Source organism: Portunus trituberculatus, chromosome 44, assembly GCF_017591435.1.
Source record: "Portunus trituberculatus isolate SZX2019 chromosome 44, ASM1759143v1, whole genome shotgun sequence".
Taxonomy (NCBI): Eukaryota; Metazoa; Arthropoda; class Malacostraca; order Decapoda; family Portunidae; genus Portunus; species Portunus trituberculatus.
This window is the reverse complement of record NC_059298.1, coordinates 25152448-25167839: the sequence shown is the minus strand read 5'-3', so window position 1 is coordinate 25167839 and position 15392 is coordinate 25152448. Positions and strand designations below refer to the sequence as shown.

At 43.3% G+C, this 15392-nt stretch overlaps 1 non-coding gene across 1 annotated transcript; it reads right to left on the bottom strand.

The window, feature by feature from the left end:
• Positions 1–13083: 13083 nt before the first annotated feature.
• On the bottom strand, positions 13084–13155 carry Trnav-aac. Its single transcript has one exon. It is a non-coding gene; the product is annotated as a tRNA-Val (tRNA).
• Positions 13156–15392: the final 2237 nt, after the last annotated feature.

Sequence of the window (15392 nt, the reverse complement as noted above, 5' to 3'; positions counted from 1 at the left end):
CACTATTCGCCCGCTGCCAGATCCAAGGAATGCCTCGTCCTTGGCCTTGGGCAGCTGTACTCCACCAGGAATTTTCATGAAGAAAACCTTCACGGAATTAAGATTGGTGAAGATTGTATCCATGTTATCACTATGTATGATGTTATTACCAAGTATAACAGTCAACATTGGATGTATATTCATATCATCTAAATACAGCACCTTACACGGTGATTCACAAAAATTACAGTAATCACGTTCGCTAAAGATACTATCTAATAAATATAAACTGTTATTGCAGGATGTGGAAAGAAGCAAGTACGCCTTCAGTAGTGATGGGGACGCGGCGTCAAGGAGCACCAGGCTGCCTCCACTCTCCTGTCCGTCTTCCTGCATTCCCTGTCATCCGCTGCCGACTTGCACTACCTCAGCAGCCTTTAGGGGAGTGATGCATGCAAAGATAACTGCTGAACGCGCGTAAATATCAGGATACATACTAGAGCTACAAAGACAGTAAGGAGCACAAACATCAACAAACAATCGCAAGAACCTAAGCACGAGTCAAGCCTCATGGCCTCTGCGTCGATCAAGACATGATGTCAGCTTCAGTGGCTGACTTCTCGTCTTCATCTCCAAGAAGCTCCGCTGGGTACCTCAAAACATTATTGTAGAAATATTGGTTGGCCTGATGGCCTGAAGATACCTTATGACAATCCCACACACCACCACCACCACCACCACCACCACCACCTCGAGACTCGTTATGCAGTTCTTATCGAGACTTAAACTCGTGAACACTTACAAGAGAAAAACACATAATTAATATCATGCCTTAGAAAACAAATAGTCATCCAAAGAAAATGAGAGAGAACAAGCAAAGGGTTAGGATTACAACACTACTTATTTACTTGCGTCCCGGCAGGTGTTATTAGTCTGTTCAGCTTATAGACGAGAGGCGGAGCTTCATAAATAAATGAGGACATTATGATGCGGTGAAGGATGAGAAGAAAGCATCCAGAGGATATTAAAGTGGCTGATAAAAGTTATTAGCATTATTCATTTAAAATTTAGCATCAAAAGAAGGCAGAACACAAACACATTACTGCACACAAATATAAAGATTAAAATCAAATATTGTATTCAAGTGTTTCAGTAAACAATGCAAAATCTCGATAAATGCTCCAAGAACAAATTTCGAAGAGAACTGGTGTGATTCAATGTAAAAGAAAAAACAAGATAAAGTCCCAATCCAAAAGAAAAAATATAGGCCAGGACTCACAAGCCACGAGTAATGCCGGAGTTGTAACACAACAGGTGCTTCCGTCAGGTGCTCACCACATCCACCACACCACGAAGCAAGTGCATCGTCCCAGTTACCGAAGTCACCTCGCCAAGAGTGACCCCAGGTGTTCACAGCAATGATGAGACGAGGTATCACTTATATCATAATGGGACGAAACAAACACCAGATTACAATGCCGCTCTCATCACCACAGCGACTCAAGGACACACAGCCCAACACAATCCTGTGCGGTAGTTTGAATATGTGGGACTATTTTCAACTAAAGAAAATTTGTACTTTTCTTAATCCTAAACCAGACATCGTCTTTTTTTTCTTTTATTTGTGTGTGTAGGGGGGAGGAGGGGGGGAAGAGAACGGAAGTAAATTTTAGTACGTTAGAAGGTAATGCGTTACAAAGCGTCTACAGAGGAATGTCTATGGTGATGTCTACAGTTCACGTTTCAAGATGTAAAAAAAATAGATATGAGGATTTGTCTCGTGGTGATCTTGTAAAGAGAGAGAGAGAGAGAGAGAGAGAGAGAGAGAGAGAGAGAGAGAGAGAGAGAGAGAGAGAGAGAGAGAGAGAGAGAGAGAGAGAAAGGGAGGAGGGCGTCTTTATTGACACTTATGCTAAGTATCGAAATTTATATTTCACACGACACCGTTGCAAACTTTTATTATTACCAAGATGCTCAGAGAGAATGTTTTTTCCTGCCCCTCGCAGCGCGGCAGCCAACACGTTCCTGTTGCTGATGCACTCGGCAGACGATGCCAAAATTCAAGATTTTGTATACTAAAAATGGAAAACATAATGACTTTATGATTCACAATGCATTCAAATATTCAAGAAATATATTACAATCATATTTTGGATGTGTGTTTCTATTTAAAACAAGTAACGGCCATTGGCATGCCTTGAATAACCCTTAACGAATACTAAATACCCAAGGAGTCATCAGCAACCCGTGGCAGGAACACCAGCAAAGTGAGCCGACCAAACATGACCTGCTAATTGAGACGTTCATCACTGAGTCTGGCTGCAATTCAATCTCGGGACATCTCCGTGGTGAGCTTTAGTGATGCATTTCCTTCAAATCCTTCACGCAAATCCTAAGTCAAGATAAACGCAACACTTACACTGGTTTCCTCTCCCCGCGCCTGGTTCCGCTGATGCACGAGCCTCCACCGGGAAAGACGAAGAGATGAGCGGGAGAGAAAACCACGAGAAGAGCGGTAAGACAAAAGTTTTATGACTGTTGAGAAAAACACACTGTTCACGTGGAACAAAGCGGCGCATAAACCCCGCCACATCATGACTTTTCCTTGGCCTGCGCCCCTCACAAGCCAGGCAGCCTCCAGGGAACCAGGCAAGTACGCTCTCAGGACACGGATTGGCAGCTCGTGTTAAGGACCTCCACCTCCACGGGCAGGATTCCGCCACCACCAGTCTACTTACGATCCTCCGCTATTACTGTGTTTATGGTCTGCTTAAATACTGTTCTTTCCCGCCACCAATGCTTCTTACACTATCTGTGCCGCCACTAACTGGTGTTTTCTCCAGTATTTATTCCTCCCATGAGTTCCCCGTGGTATATAACATTCACTCATGTTAATCGGTGGCGGAGGTCAGTCTTTTTTTCCCTTTTTCCTTATCTCGACGTTCTCTCCGTTAACTTTTTTCTCCCCATGCTTTTCTCCCTCCATTATTCTGGAAAAGTCTGACTTTTAACTTGGACTTAGTTGAAAGCAAAAACATATGTGTATATATAGTATGTACGAGAACGTTGAGCAAGTAAATTTACTTTTATCACGAACTGAGAAACATGAAATTATATCAAGTAATTTTAGTTTGTTTTTTTGCTTTGCGAATCTGACAGATGACGAGATTCTAGCGGCGGAGGGACCGGTAGACATGACGGAGGGAGTAATGGTATTGGCAGGAGAAGGAGAAATAGGTGAGGCGGAGTGACAGCAAGGAGAGGAGGCAAGGTGGGAGTGATGGCTGGTACTGGCGGTGGTGAAGGCTGGAGGGGCGACGCAGGGGTGAGGAAAGAGTGCGGGGACCACGCTTCGCCCCACTCCTGGCTGGGCGCCAAGGACACAGCCTCCATGACCACAGCCTTGATGCCAACTCCGTCAGGCAACACGACGGCGAGACTATTCAGATCCTGGAGAGAGAGAGAGAGAGAGAGAGAGAGAGAGAGAGAGAGAGAGAGAGAGAGAGAGAGAGAGAGAGAGAGAGAGAGAGAGAGAGAGAGAGAGAGAGAGAGAGAGAGAGAGAGAGAGAGAGAGAGAGAGAGAGAGAGAGAGAGAGAGAGAGAGAGAGAGAGAGAGAGAGAGAGAGAGAGAGAGACGTGTACCAGAAGTGTTAAAAGTATTTTTGCACCTTTACAGACAGCAATTTGTAACCCGAGTTATGGCGCCGCAGCAGCAACAAGGCCACATGGCGCAGGCTGAGTTGCGACAGAACACTACATCCTCCACTGAGAGGCTGTTATTGGCAAAAGTGTAGGATAAGTCTAATGGTTTTCAGTGTCTTTAAGAGTCCATCAGTACTCGTGACAGATGACAACGGCCAGGCCAGGGGTCAAGATTCTTGAGGTGTAGTGTCTTAAAACGTGTTAATAAGATGGAGAGGCAACAAACGATTGAGCTTTTTTTTCCTTATTTTAATTCTAGGAAACAATAGTTAATAAGAAGACAACAAGAAGGACAAGGAGAGCAAATGCAAGAACAAGAGCAAGATACTGTAGATAATCCTGCATGTATGCTTGCTATCCCACCGTTGTACGCTGCGCTGCGAGGCCCCAACAATCTCCCTGCCTCACGCCCCTTACTGCCGCACCAATTCCCTGCTGGATGAACAGTGAGCACACCGTTCAAGCAAAAGAAAACAAAAGTAATAATGAATAAATAGTAAATAAATAAGTACAACCCACTTAGGCTGCCTCAATGCAATTAAGGCTCCGAGTATTTCCATAAGAGCCCTGAGCAACCCGCTCATCGACCATCTCATTCATTTGCAGGCTAGACTTTTCTTCTTCCTCAGCGATTAAACCATCTCAGCGGGGTTTATGAAGTCTTTATTTTATGGCTACGTTTGCAGTGAGGGGCCCAGACGGTTTCTGCGGTCATATATACAGCGGCACAAAGAGCAACGAGGGTGGAGCAAGGCGGGGCGGGCAGGGAAGGCGGCGGCGGCGGCGGAGAGGAGGCGTGCACTTCATCAACAAGCACAAGCGGCGCATCTTCCGTAAAATTATGACCTTGAGCGACGAAAGTGAAGCAGGTAATTACGCTAATAGCCACCTGCCGCACGTAGGAATGGATGGCATAATTAAATAATCTTATTAACAGAGGCCCACTGAAGCCTTGCGGCGCGTCCCATAGCCAGACCCGGGGCGCCCCGCTCATTAGGTGCGTCATTTGTACCTTTAACTATTAAAAACCTTTGTGGAGCTCTAACAAGTGGAGATTGCAGGTGTGTTTTTGATGGGCGCATTAAGCCTCACGCTGCCTGCCGATCCCGCCTCATCACGATTTCTACGGCCAGTGATGACGCCTGAAGAGGACCGGGGCACGACTGCCATGAAGGTTTTCGCGAGAGAGTAACAAATAGTCCTAAGTTAAGAAATATGGAATGCTAGAAATTTCAAATCAATCACTCTAGTTATGCACGATAAACTGAAACACTGCTCTCTCACCATGACTATTTACAAGGGCCAAAGAGAGGATTAACCGGGTTCCCAAGACTGTTTCTCCTGTCAATAAAGTAAAAATGCTGTTAATTTGTCACTAGAACTGTAAAACATCCATAAAATCCTGTACAGCTTCAACCAGAGCCTGCTAAAGTAATAAAGGAGCGGTGCAGACATGAATATAGGCCTATATACACAAAACATCACATTCTCTCTCTCTCTCTCTCTCTCTCTCTCTCTCTCTCTGTCTGTCTGTCTGTCTGTCTGTCTGTCTGTCTGTCTGTCTGTCTGTCTGTCTGTCTGTCTGTCTGTCTGTCTCTGTCTCTGTCTGTCTCTCTCTCTCTCTCTCTCTCTCTCTCTCTCTCTCTCTCTCTGTATGTATGTATGTATGCCTGCCTATCTGCCTCTCTCTCTCTCTCTCTCTCTCTCTCTCTCTCTCTCTCTCTCTCTCTCTCTCTGTCTGTCTGTCTGTCTGTCTGTCTGTCTGTCTGTCTGTCTGTCTGTCTGTCTGTCTGTCTGTCTCTCTCTCTCTCTCTCTCTCTCTCTCTCTCTCTCTCTCTCTCTCTCTCTCTCTCTCTCTCTCTCTCTCTCTCTCTCTCTCTCTCTCTCTGTCTGTCTGTCTGTCTGTCTGTCTCTGTCTGCCTGCTGTCTCTCTCTCTCTCTCTCTCTCTCTCTCTCTCTCTCTCTCTCTCTCTCTCTCTCTCTCTCTCTCTCTCTCTCTCTCTCTCTCTCTCTCTCTCTATCTATCTATATATCTTCTAGACACACACACATACATACATACATACAAACTCAGCCTTATCCTTTCCTGTCAGCCTCCGGTGAAAGTAATGTTAAATACCAATGGAAATAACGCACGATATCACAACACAAATATACGAACGTGTCTCGATAATGCCACTACAAGGGACGAAGCCATCATCACAAGGAGGACATTGTCTACTGAGCGAATAATGCTGCTGCTTATCATTCCTCAACCCCCAAAAGTATTTTTCCTTCTTGACACAAATACACACACCAGGATGTCCATCAAGCAGCATTACCAGGGTTCTGCTTCAGGCCACGCATTGTTACCACTCCTCGTATCCACTTCTTCCCGGCAACAAGTCTTCACAGGAGTTACCGATTTATTTTGTTGTTCAAGGAAAATTGTTCGCATTAATTGTCATACGTACAAGTTTCTGTCTCTCTTTTTCTCTTTCGTTCTCTCTCTCTCTCTCTCTCTCTCTCTCTCTCTCTCTCTCTCTCTCTCTCTCTCTCTCTCTCTCTATCATTTCGTCCGTCTCCTCCTCCTTCTTCTCCTCCTCCTCACCATTGACAGCTCCACCACCACTAAAATAATGGTTACAAGATTAAAGGTAAGCGTTTCAGATCAGATAAGGCTAAACATTATTTCTTCAACAAAATTGTAGATGTCTGGAACTCTCTCCCAGTACATGTTGTCCGTAGCAATACAACAGAAACTTTTAAAAAAAGGTTGGACATTCACTTCGCATTAACCCCTCAAATGACGTACTTTACGCCTACATAAGCTATCCTTTTTTTCCTAGTTACTGTACTAGATTGTACCACTTCTCTTTCAATCTTTCCTATCACATCTTTGACGTTCTCTCTCCTTGTGGCCTTAGCCTCTAACTCGTAGGATCTGTAGTGGTAGCATAGGCACACAGACAGCCTCGTTAGGCCCAGTAGGGCTGTTGCTGTTTGTTCCTTACTTTGTATTCCTTTGTATTCCTCCTCCTTCTATCCTCTCATCCTTGTATTGTTCTCTTCCATCCTCTTTCCTCAACTTCAATTATCTCTTTCTTCTCCTCCTATCCCTCCTTGCCTTCACTTCTCTCCTCCTCCGCCATCCTATCCTCCTCCATTCCCTTCTTTTTTCCTTCTCTTTCCCTCTCATCTCATTCCACTTCTCTTCTCTTTTCTCCTTCTTCCCTCCCTACCTTATCTCCTCCTCTTCTTCATTTATTTGTTCTTATTTGTTCCTTTCTACACGTTCCTTTATTCTCCTTTATCATTTTTAGACCTCTTCCTTCTTCATAATTCATTCCTTTTGTCAGTTCCATGAGTTTTCTTTTTTCTCTCCTAGTTTCCCCTCGTTATCTTCCCTCACTATCGTTCCCTCGCCCCTCACCTCTCTCTCTCTCTCTCTCTCTCTCTCTCTCTCTCTCTCTCTCTCTCTCTCTCTCTCTCTCCCTCATTCTTTTCATATGTGTCTCCTTTTCCTTCCACCGTCAGTCTCTTCTGTTTCCTTTTCTTTTTTCTCTCTATAAAGGAATGTTGACTCATGGACTTCAGCTTGTGTATAGGTATTGTGTTGATTAGCCTCATTATTTGTTAGTGTAAGCGTCCTTATTACGAGTAAATGTCGAAATATAGAAAAATCCCTCTCTCACCTATCATTTACGTCACTTTCCCCTCCCTCACTTACTCTCTCCTCTTGTCCCTCCCATTACCCTCAAGACTATCTCCCCTCTCTTCGTCATCCCCCTCCCTCAATCCCTCCTATTCCCTCATTCCTCCTCCCCCTGCTTTTTCCTCCCTCCCTCCGTCAGCTCCTCCTTCTGCTTGGGGCGACGCAGAAGAGGAAAACAAAAGGCCTCAAATTGGTAACCATGATGGCCTCGCCTCGCCTTCAGGGAGGTCACGCTAACCGCTACTCTGACGGTGTAAATTTACCCTTAAAAATCCTGAACTTTACTGCAGCACAACTTGGCAGGGCATGCTGGTCCCTCCCCCCCTGTACCCAGTCCATCCCTCCCCACTCGGAGCCTCAGCATCTGCCTGTAATTTTGATGTGGTGGTCTTGCTCATCCCGAGATTATGGTCCTTCGCGAGGCACCGCCGCTATTAGGTTCTGACTGGCAACACCCTTCAGTGTGCTATCGTCTGCTGCGTCTTCAGGGGAGCTCTGCCGGCCAGGTTCTGCATTGTTTCTTTTTTCTTCTTCTTTTTTATGTTGTTATTTATATGCAGTGTTTAGCAGCACACCATCACGCGGGGCCGCAGAGGACGACGACTTCATGATTTTTATTTTATCTTAATTTTTAGTCAACGTGTATTTATTTTTTTCTTTCTCCCAGTAAGTATATATAAGTAATCATGACGCACGAGGAAAACTTTCACTTTCCAATACCTTAATGGCTAAAAATACATCGTGATGGCGAAAATCTTTAATCTTTTATTTGCCTTTTTACTTGACTCTAAAAGTTTTCTTGAGATCTGAGAAAAGTTTCGGTCTCCCTTTGTGGGCCTCGTGATGATCAGCCTCACGCTTTGCTTTGTGGTGTATGGAGCCTTTTTTGGGCGAGATGTCTTAGTGGAACACCCGCCAGGCACTGGAGGACAAATGGCCGTCTTGGTTCAGATGGCGAGGAATTCCCAGCACCGTGGCGGCCCCTTCGGAAGGTCGCTCTGCTTGACCACACACTGAGGGTCGCGGTGAAAGGAGAGACTTTAATTGCTCTTTTTCGCAATGCTGGTGACTTAGTGCAACAGAATGGGTGGATGCCGTGTGACTTAAGGAGTCGGGAAGACTGTGCATGATACTGAGCGACCTGATTGGTTGAATTCCTTGCTAATGCCAGCGATTCTCCTACGTGAGTTGAAAAGCACCGTAAACCATTTGTTCATCAGATCTTCCTTATAACGAGGAAGGGGGAGCCAGAGCGACACAACGGAGCAGCGTATAAGCTTGTTCCGTATTTCCCATGAGATAAACGGAGCGTAAAATTAAGCGGAGCGGGAAATGTGAAGAGAAGAAGAAAGCACGGCGTACCAAACCGGACAGAAAAGAGCTAGTAACTGTGGCCGAGACGAATGTGAAACCATGTTTTTAAGTAGAAATAGAAAGTGGTACATACAAGACGCGCATGGAACATTTTCCCTTTAGATCACTGGACATTAACAAAACAGAGGAGAAAGGGAATCATGAGGAAATAAGTGACGCAAGCCAACAGTACCGGTGCCGCCTGGACGGACGTTTTCCCGGGCCTTGACTCTACTTCATTATGAGGCAACAGCCGACCAAGGTGAGGCGGGAAGGGACGCGGCGCCCTGCATTCCTCACACCTCTCACAGGAAACAGGAAAAAAATAAACAAATGAAATAATACCCGTCCCAGTGACCGCCATACCAATATGTCTGGAGGAGGAGGTGAGTGACGTATGCATGTCTTGAATTTAAACTCAGACAGACGAAGGAAATCTAAACTTGTAGAATGATACACTAAAAACGGGGATTAAGAATGAAAAATGTTGATGTATCGACAAAAATAATGCAGACAATCAGCTTTGTTCTCTATTCTTTCACCTTCTGCTATTACAAATTGATGAATACTCAGACTAAAAAAAGAAAAAAATCCACACAAACAAAAAGAAGTCTAGATAAAAACAAGAGTAGAGAAAACGCACGAACGCTGGAAAAAAAAAAAAAAAGACTATAAACTCATGGCAGGTAAAACAACCCAACATTATAATAAGCAAGACAATTTAAATAGCGTTATCTCTCTTCCATCATTACCCAGAGCGGATTCACAAATAATAAAAACTGCCACCTGTTCTTCCCCAGTCATCGCCACTCTCGCCGAAACTGACTGTCTGACTGATCCAACGCCGCCGCAACACAATGGTAAGGTAACAACACTCAAAAAGAAAGTACAGAATGAATATACAACAAAATATGCAACAGAAAAAAAGAACATACAACCTACACTAAATATTCACAGCAAGTACTGAGTGTATCAATAAAACAGCTGGAGAAAAAATAGTACAGAATTTGTATACTAAAAACGAAAAAAAAGGTCAAAATAAACAGACTTATGATGAAAAACTTAATGAAAAAGCAAAGGCAGTAAGTTTCCTAAGACGTTTTAAGTTATATTTTACTTGGAACCTTCCCCCACTCTCTCTCTCTCTCTCTCTCTCTCTCTCTCTCTCTCTCTCTCTCTCTCTCTCTCTCTCTTACACAGCATCCTTTACCTTCTTTTCCTATCTCACCGCGTCCTAACTCCGCCAATCTGAGTTATAATGGGGAAAAGAGCAATACACGAATTCTCAGTCCTTTAGTCCTCCCCGCCGTGATTGCCCAGCTCTTCATAACCCGCTGTCGTGCACCTCGCCGCCTCCCAGCAGCCGTCACTCACCTCACACCTGCCAGCTACACTACAGACGATGGTATAAGCTTTTCAACGCCACTCCTTCACTCCTACTCTCTCTCTCTCTCTCTCTCTCTCTCTCTCTCTCTCTCTCTCTCTCTTGGCCCGGCATCGTAATCTCCTCCTTTTCCTTCTCCTTTTCTTCCTTTTATTTTTTTTATTTTTCCTTCTTTTTCCTCCTCCTCTTCTTCCTTCACCTCACCCCATCCACCACCTCTACCACCACCACCATCATCGCCACTATCTCCTCCTCCACCTCCTCTTCTTCCTTTCTCTTTAATCTCATCCACAAACACCTTCTTTTCCTCCTATCTTTCTCCTCCTCCTCCTCCTCCTCCTCCTCCTCCTCCTCCTCCTCCTCCTCCTCCTCCTCCTCCTCCTCCTCCTCCTCCTCCTCCTCCTCCTCCTCCTCCTCCTCTTCTTCTTCTCCTCTTCTTCTTCTTCTTCTTCTTCTCCTCCTCCTCCTTCTCCTCCTCATGCCTGTCTCCCTGCTTTACTACTTCTATCCATTCTCATTCTCCTCCTCTTCATCCTCTTCTTCCTCCTCCTTATCCTCTTCTTCATCTACCTCTGCTTTCACCTTAATTTTTTTTTTTTCATTATTACCTTCATATTAATATTAACATTTTCCGCCGTAGCTCTTCTCTTTTCATTGGCCTTTATCGTATTATTCTTTTGTCTTATTATGCATGACCTCTCCCTCTCCCTCTCCTCTCTCTCTCTCTCTCTCTCTCTCTCTCCTATATACAGTTATTTTGTCTCAATTCTTGCTTTAGAGTCGCGAAATTATCCTTTACCAGGGAACAAAAGCAATATTTTCACTAAGGAACTTTTACATTATCGACCAGAATCTGCATCAGCGTCTCTCCGGAGCCTCGTGGTTATCTCTTTTATCTCGCAGCTGATCGCCCTAATGAGAGTCAGTTTGCCTTCCCCGCCCTTTTCTCCCCAACCCCTCCATCTCTCAATTCCTCCTCTTTCTCCTTCTCCGCCTACTTCGCCTTTTATTTTCACTTCTCCTATATCTAAACTTTTTTTTTTCTCCTTTTCTAACTAGTCTCGATTTTATTTATTATCTAATTTTCCATCTACTCTTTCTCTCTCTTTCTTCTTTTCCACCTATTCCGCCTTTTATTTTCATTTCCTCTACGCCTACTCTTTGATTTATTTTCCTCTTCTCACTCTCTAACTGGTTTCAATTTTCTTTCAGCTTCTCCTCTTTTTTCATCTATTATTCCTATTTCTTTCTCCTTCACCTACTCTGTCTTATATTTTCTCTTCTTTTATGCCTACTCTTTATTTAATTCATTTCCTCTTCTCCTATTATAACTGGTCTCAATTTTATTTATTTTCAAATTTTTCATCTACTCTCTTTCTTTCTTTTTCTTATTCTCCGTCTGCTCTACCTTTTATTTTCACTTTTTCTATACCTACTCTTTATTTGATTTATTTTCCTCTTTTCTAACTGGTTTCAATTTTCTTTTGCTTCTCCTCTTTTCTCATCTATTATTCCTTCCTACTTCTTTCTCCTTCATCTACTCTGTCTTTTATTTTCGCTTCTTCTAGGCCTACTCTTTTTTATTTCTTCCCTCTTCTCCTTCTCTAATTGGTTTCAATTTTCTTTCTGCTTCTCGTCTCTCTTCATCTATTATTCCTTCCTATTTCTTCTTCTTCACCTATTTTTGTCTTTTATTTCCAATTATCCTATCTCTTCTCTTTCTTTTATTTTTTCCTCTTCTCTTTCTCTAATTAGTCTCGGGTTTATTTTTTCTAATTTTTTCACCTCCTATTTTTTTTGTATTTCTACCTCTCCTCTTTTCCATCTAGTCTTCATTTTACTTGCTTTACTTTTCCTTCTCTCTTTTATTCTTTTCTTCATTTTTTCTCAGCTTACTATTCCATTTATTTCTCCTTTTCTTTCTTCTCTACTTCTTTCTTTTATTTCTCCTCCTCCTCTTCCTTCTTTTTCTTCTTACTCCATTTAATTTATTCTCCTCCTTTTCCTATTACTTTTCCTTTTATTATTTTCTTAAACTTCCCACTTCCAACTTTCTACATCTTCCCCGCCACGTCATCCATTTAATAATTCTCTTTCTCTTCCTCCTCTTCCTCTTTTTCCTTCTCTTTTTCTTTATCTTTTTCTATCCAGTTTCCTGCATCAGCCACCGAGTATTCAGTCTTTCCGCTTACAAATATTTTAAGCGTGGTTGCCTTTGCCTTGTTCTCCTCGTCACATGATTAATTTCTTTTCTTTTGTATACATTCGTTCCCATTATTGCAACTTCAAGTATCGTCCTTATCCTGTCCTTCCTAGATCACTGCTTCTTAGATTGTGCGTTGTGCCTCTTTCTTATCTTGTCATTTTCTACCATTTCATATTTCCTGTTTGTTTTTGTTTGTAGCAGTGTTTCAGCCTGTTTTTTGCGTCTTTGTTTCTCAGTCATTCTCCACCATTGCCTCTTTTCCTTGGTCCTCTTGTCCCTAGCGATGAAATTACCACCAGCAGTCCTTATCCCCTTCAATACTGAGATGCATATTTACCAAAAGTTTTGGATGTGATTAGACGATTTTATTTACATTAGGAAGAGTCTCTGGAGGTCAAGAGATTAATAGCCAGAGTCCTTACTATCTTAATCCCCACATAAGTTTTTGATGCTGTATAAAACTACCAATCTGTAACCAGAATGAATAAGGAAACGCGTCTTGGTAATGAAGGGGATAAATCCGAGTTGCTGCTGGGAACGATTATGCTAGTGTAATTCACCTCGGTTGCCTGCTAGTCTCCCAGCCAGTCTTCCCCATTACGGAGCGAGCTCAGAGCTCATACACCGATCTTCGGGTAGGACTGAGACCACATCACACACAAAACACACCGGGAAAGCGAGGCCACAACCCCTCGAGTTATATCCCGTGCATATTTACTGCTAGGTGAACAGGGGCTACACATTAAGAGGCTTGCCCATTTGCCTCGCCGCATTCCGGGACTCGAACCCGGGCCTCTCGATTGTTAGTCGAGCGTGCTAACCACTACACTACGCGGTGTGTGTTTTCTTCAGTGTGTTATATTCTTGAGCAGACATGCGTGAGGTTAGCTGGTGGTAGTTTCTATGTTAAGCCTTTGTTGCAGATTTATGTTGTACCTATCCAGAGCTTGCGGTATAATGTTGAATGATTAATTACTCACTGGTCTGGCTAATATTTGGAAGGCGCAGTGTAAAGAACATCAAGGGATTGTACACTGGAACACACCCTTTCAAGAAATAAGGCAAGACTCTGTGTAGCTCCGGTGTGTGTGTGTGTGTGTGTGTGTGTGTGTGTGTGTGTGTGTGTGTGTGTGTGTGTGTGTGTGTGTGTGTGTGTGTGCGCGCGCGCACACACAACAAGAACAACACAAATTAACAAAAATAAGAACAAGAAATTCCAGAAAGCCTCACTGTTCATCCTTCTTATCTTACATCTTACCTAATTTATTTTAATGCAACCACTCTTACATCGATTACTCTCAGACATGTTATTCATACTCCCTGGATACAGCCCTGGCTCGGTGAGGTTAAAGCAGAAGCCATGGAGGAGGAGCCGCTCAATTTGTTCCCTCCCCCTTGCCGTCCTCCACCACCAGCACCAACGCCAGGTATCCAAAGCCCCACTGAAGAATGAAAATAAACAAACCTCCTCCAGTGATGAAAGAAAATTAGCCTGAACCACTCGTACTATCAAATCAACTCAGGGTTTTTTTCTCGTCCACGCACTTCTGGGGGAGATAACAAGAGTTGTGGCTTTTACATTTGACTTTTAAATATGGTCACCTTTATGTTTCGACGTCCAGCTTAACCTTTTCAGTACAATGACGCGTTTCCATATTCATTCTGCTTACTTTTTGGTGATTTTATACAGCTTCAGAAATTTATGTTGGGGATTAAAATAGTGAAGACTGCAGCCATTAATCTTCTGACCTCCATAGACTCTAATGTCAATAAAATGATCTAATCGTAAACAAATCTCAATGCAAAAATACATCACAGTATTGAAGAGATTAAATATATGACAAGCTTTCGTTGGTTCTATTAGTTATTGGTTCATGGTTCCTAAGGCTGTATTTCTGTTTGTTCTTGTCTGTAGCGACGGTGGTGTTTTGTACCGTGTTGCGTCTTTCTCTGTTTCTCTGTCATTCTCCATCAACGTTTCTTTCTGTGTTCCTCTCGTCCAGAAATATTCAGCAGTCCCATCACTTACATTTAACAGGCTGTTGTAATGGAGAGAAGAGCAATACACGCCTTCTCAGTCCTTTAGTCCTCCCCGCCTTGATTACCCAGCTCTTCATTATTTCGGGTTTGCAAGAGTGTTTTCATAATTCTAGTGGTAGTTGAACAAAGAATCTACTTCATCCAACAGAAAAAAAAACAGCTCATAAGAACAAAAATTATCATATCTGTGGCTTCTGATAACAACCCTGATGGAAGAACAAAGATTTTAAACATACGGGTCTCAAGCATAAGACGAAGGATGGCTCAGCATTTCCAGGAAGCTACTTAGTCATGCATTTCTTCTTTTTACTCACCCAAACTGCTGTTACTCAACTGTAAAAAATGCGCAATTTCCATTATTAACAGCACAAGAGGAAGAGCATTCGAGGAAGCGGCAGAAAAAGCTACGTGAAAAATAGCTCTCAAAAAATACAGGTAAGAACAGTTATGCTTCACGGTCCAGCAATGTGAGAGAAAGCATTTCAGGACGCATTACTTGCCGCTCCGGTGATGGCTTCCCGGCATTTCCTCTCACGACTTGATGAGGTGTCGACGCAACCTGCCCATTCCTTACTACACATTCACTCCACACCTCCTGGGGAAGAATCATTAGCGTTAAGTGATAGATAACAGCTTGCTCGCTTCTCTGACCCTGGGAAAACTGTCTACGTGTTCTCTCCTCTCTCTCTCTCTCTCTCTCTCTCTCTCTCTCTCTCTCTCTCTCTCTCTCTCTCTCTCTCTCTCTCTCTCTCTCTCTCTCTCTTTCCATAAAAAGTCCATCTCTTGCAACACGATTTGTAAACACCCAAGCTATAATAAAAACTCTCTCTCTCTCTCTCTCTCTCTCTCTCTCTCTCTCTCTCTCTCTCTCTCTCTCTCTCTCTCTCTCTCTCTCTCTCTCTGACCATCCCAATATTATATCAATCCTATGCATCCCCATACAGCTGTTCCCGGGTATATGCATTCTTATATTCAATTACCTTAGTATCGGATTATCAAATGGATCTCTCTCCCTTCACACAGTCGACAAGGAA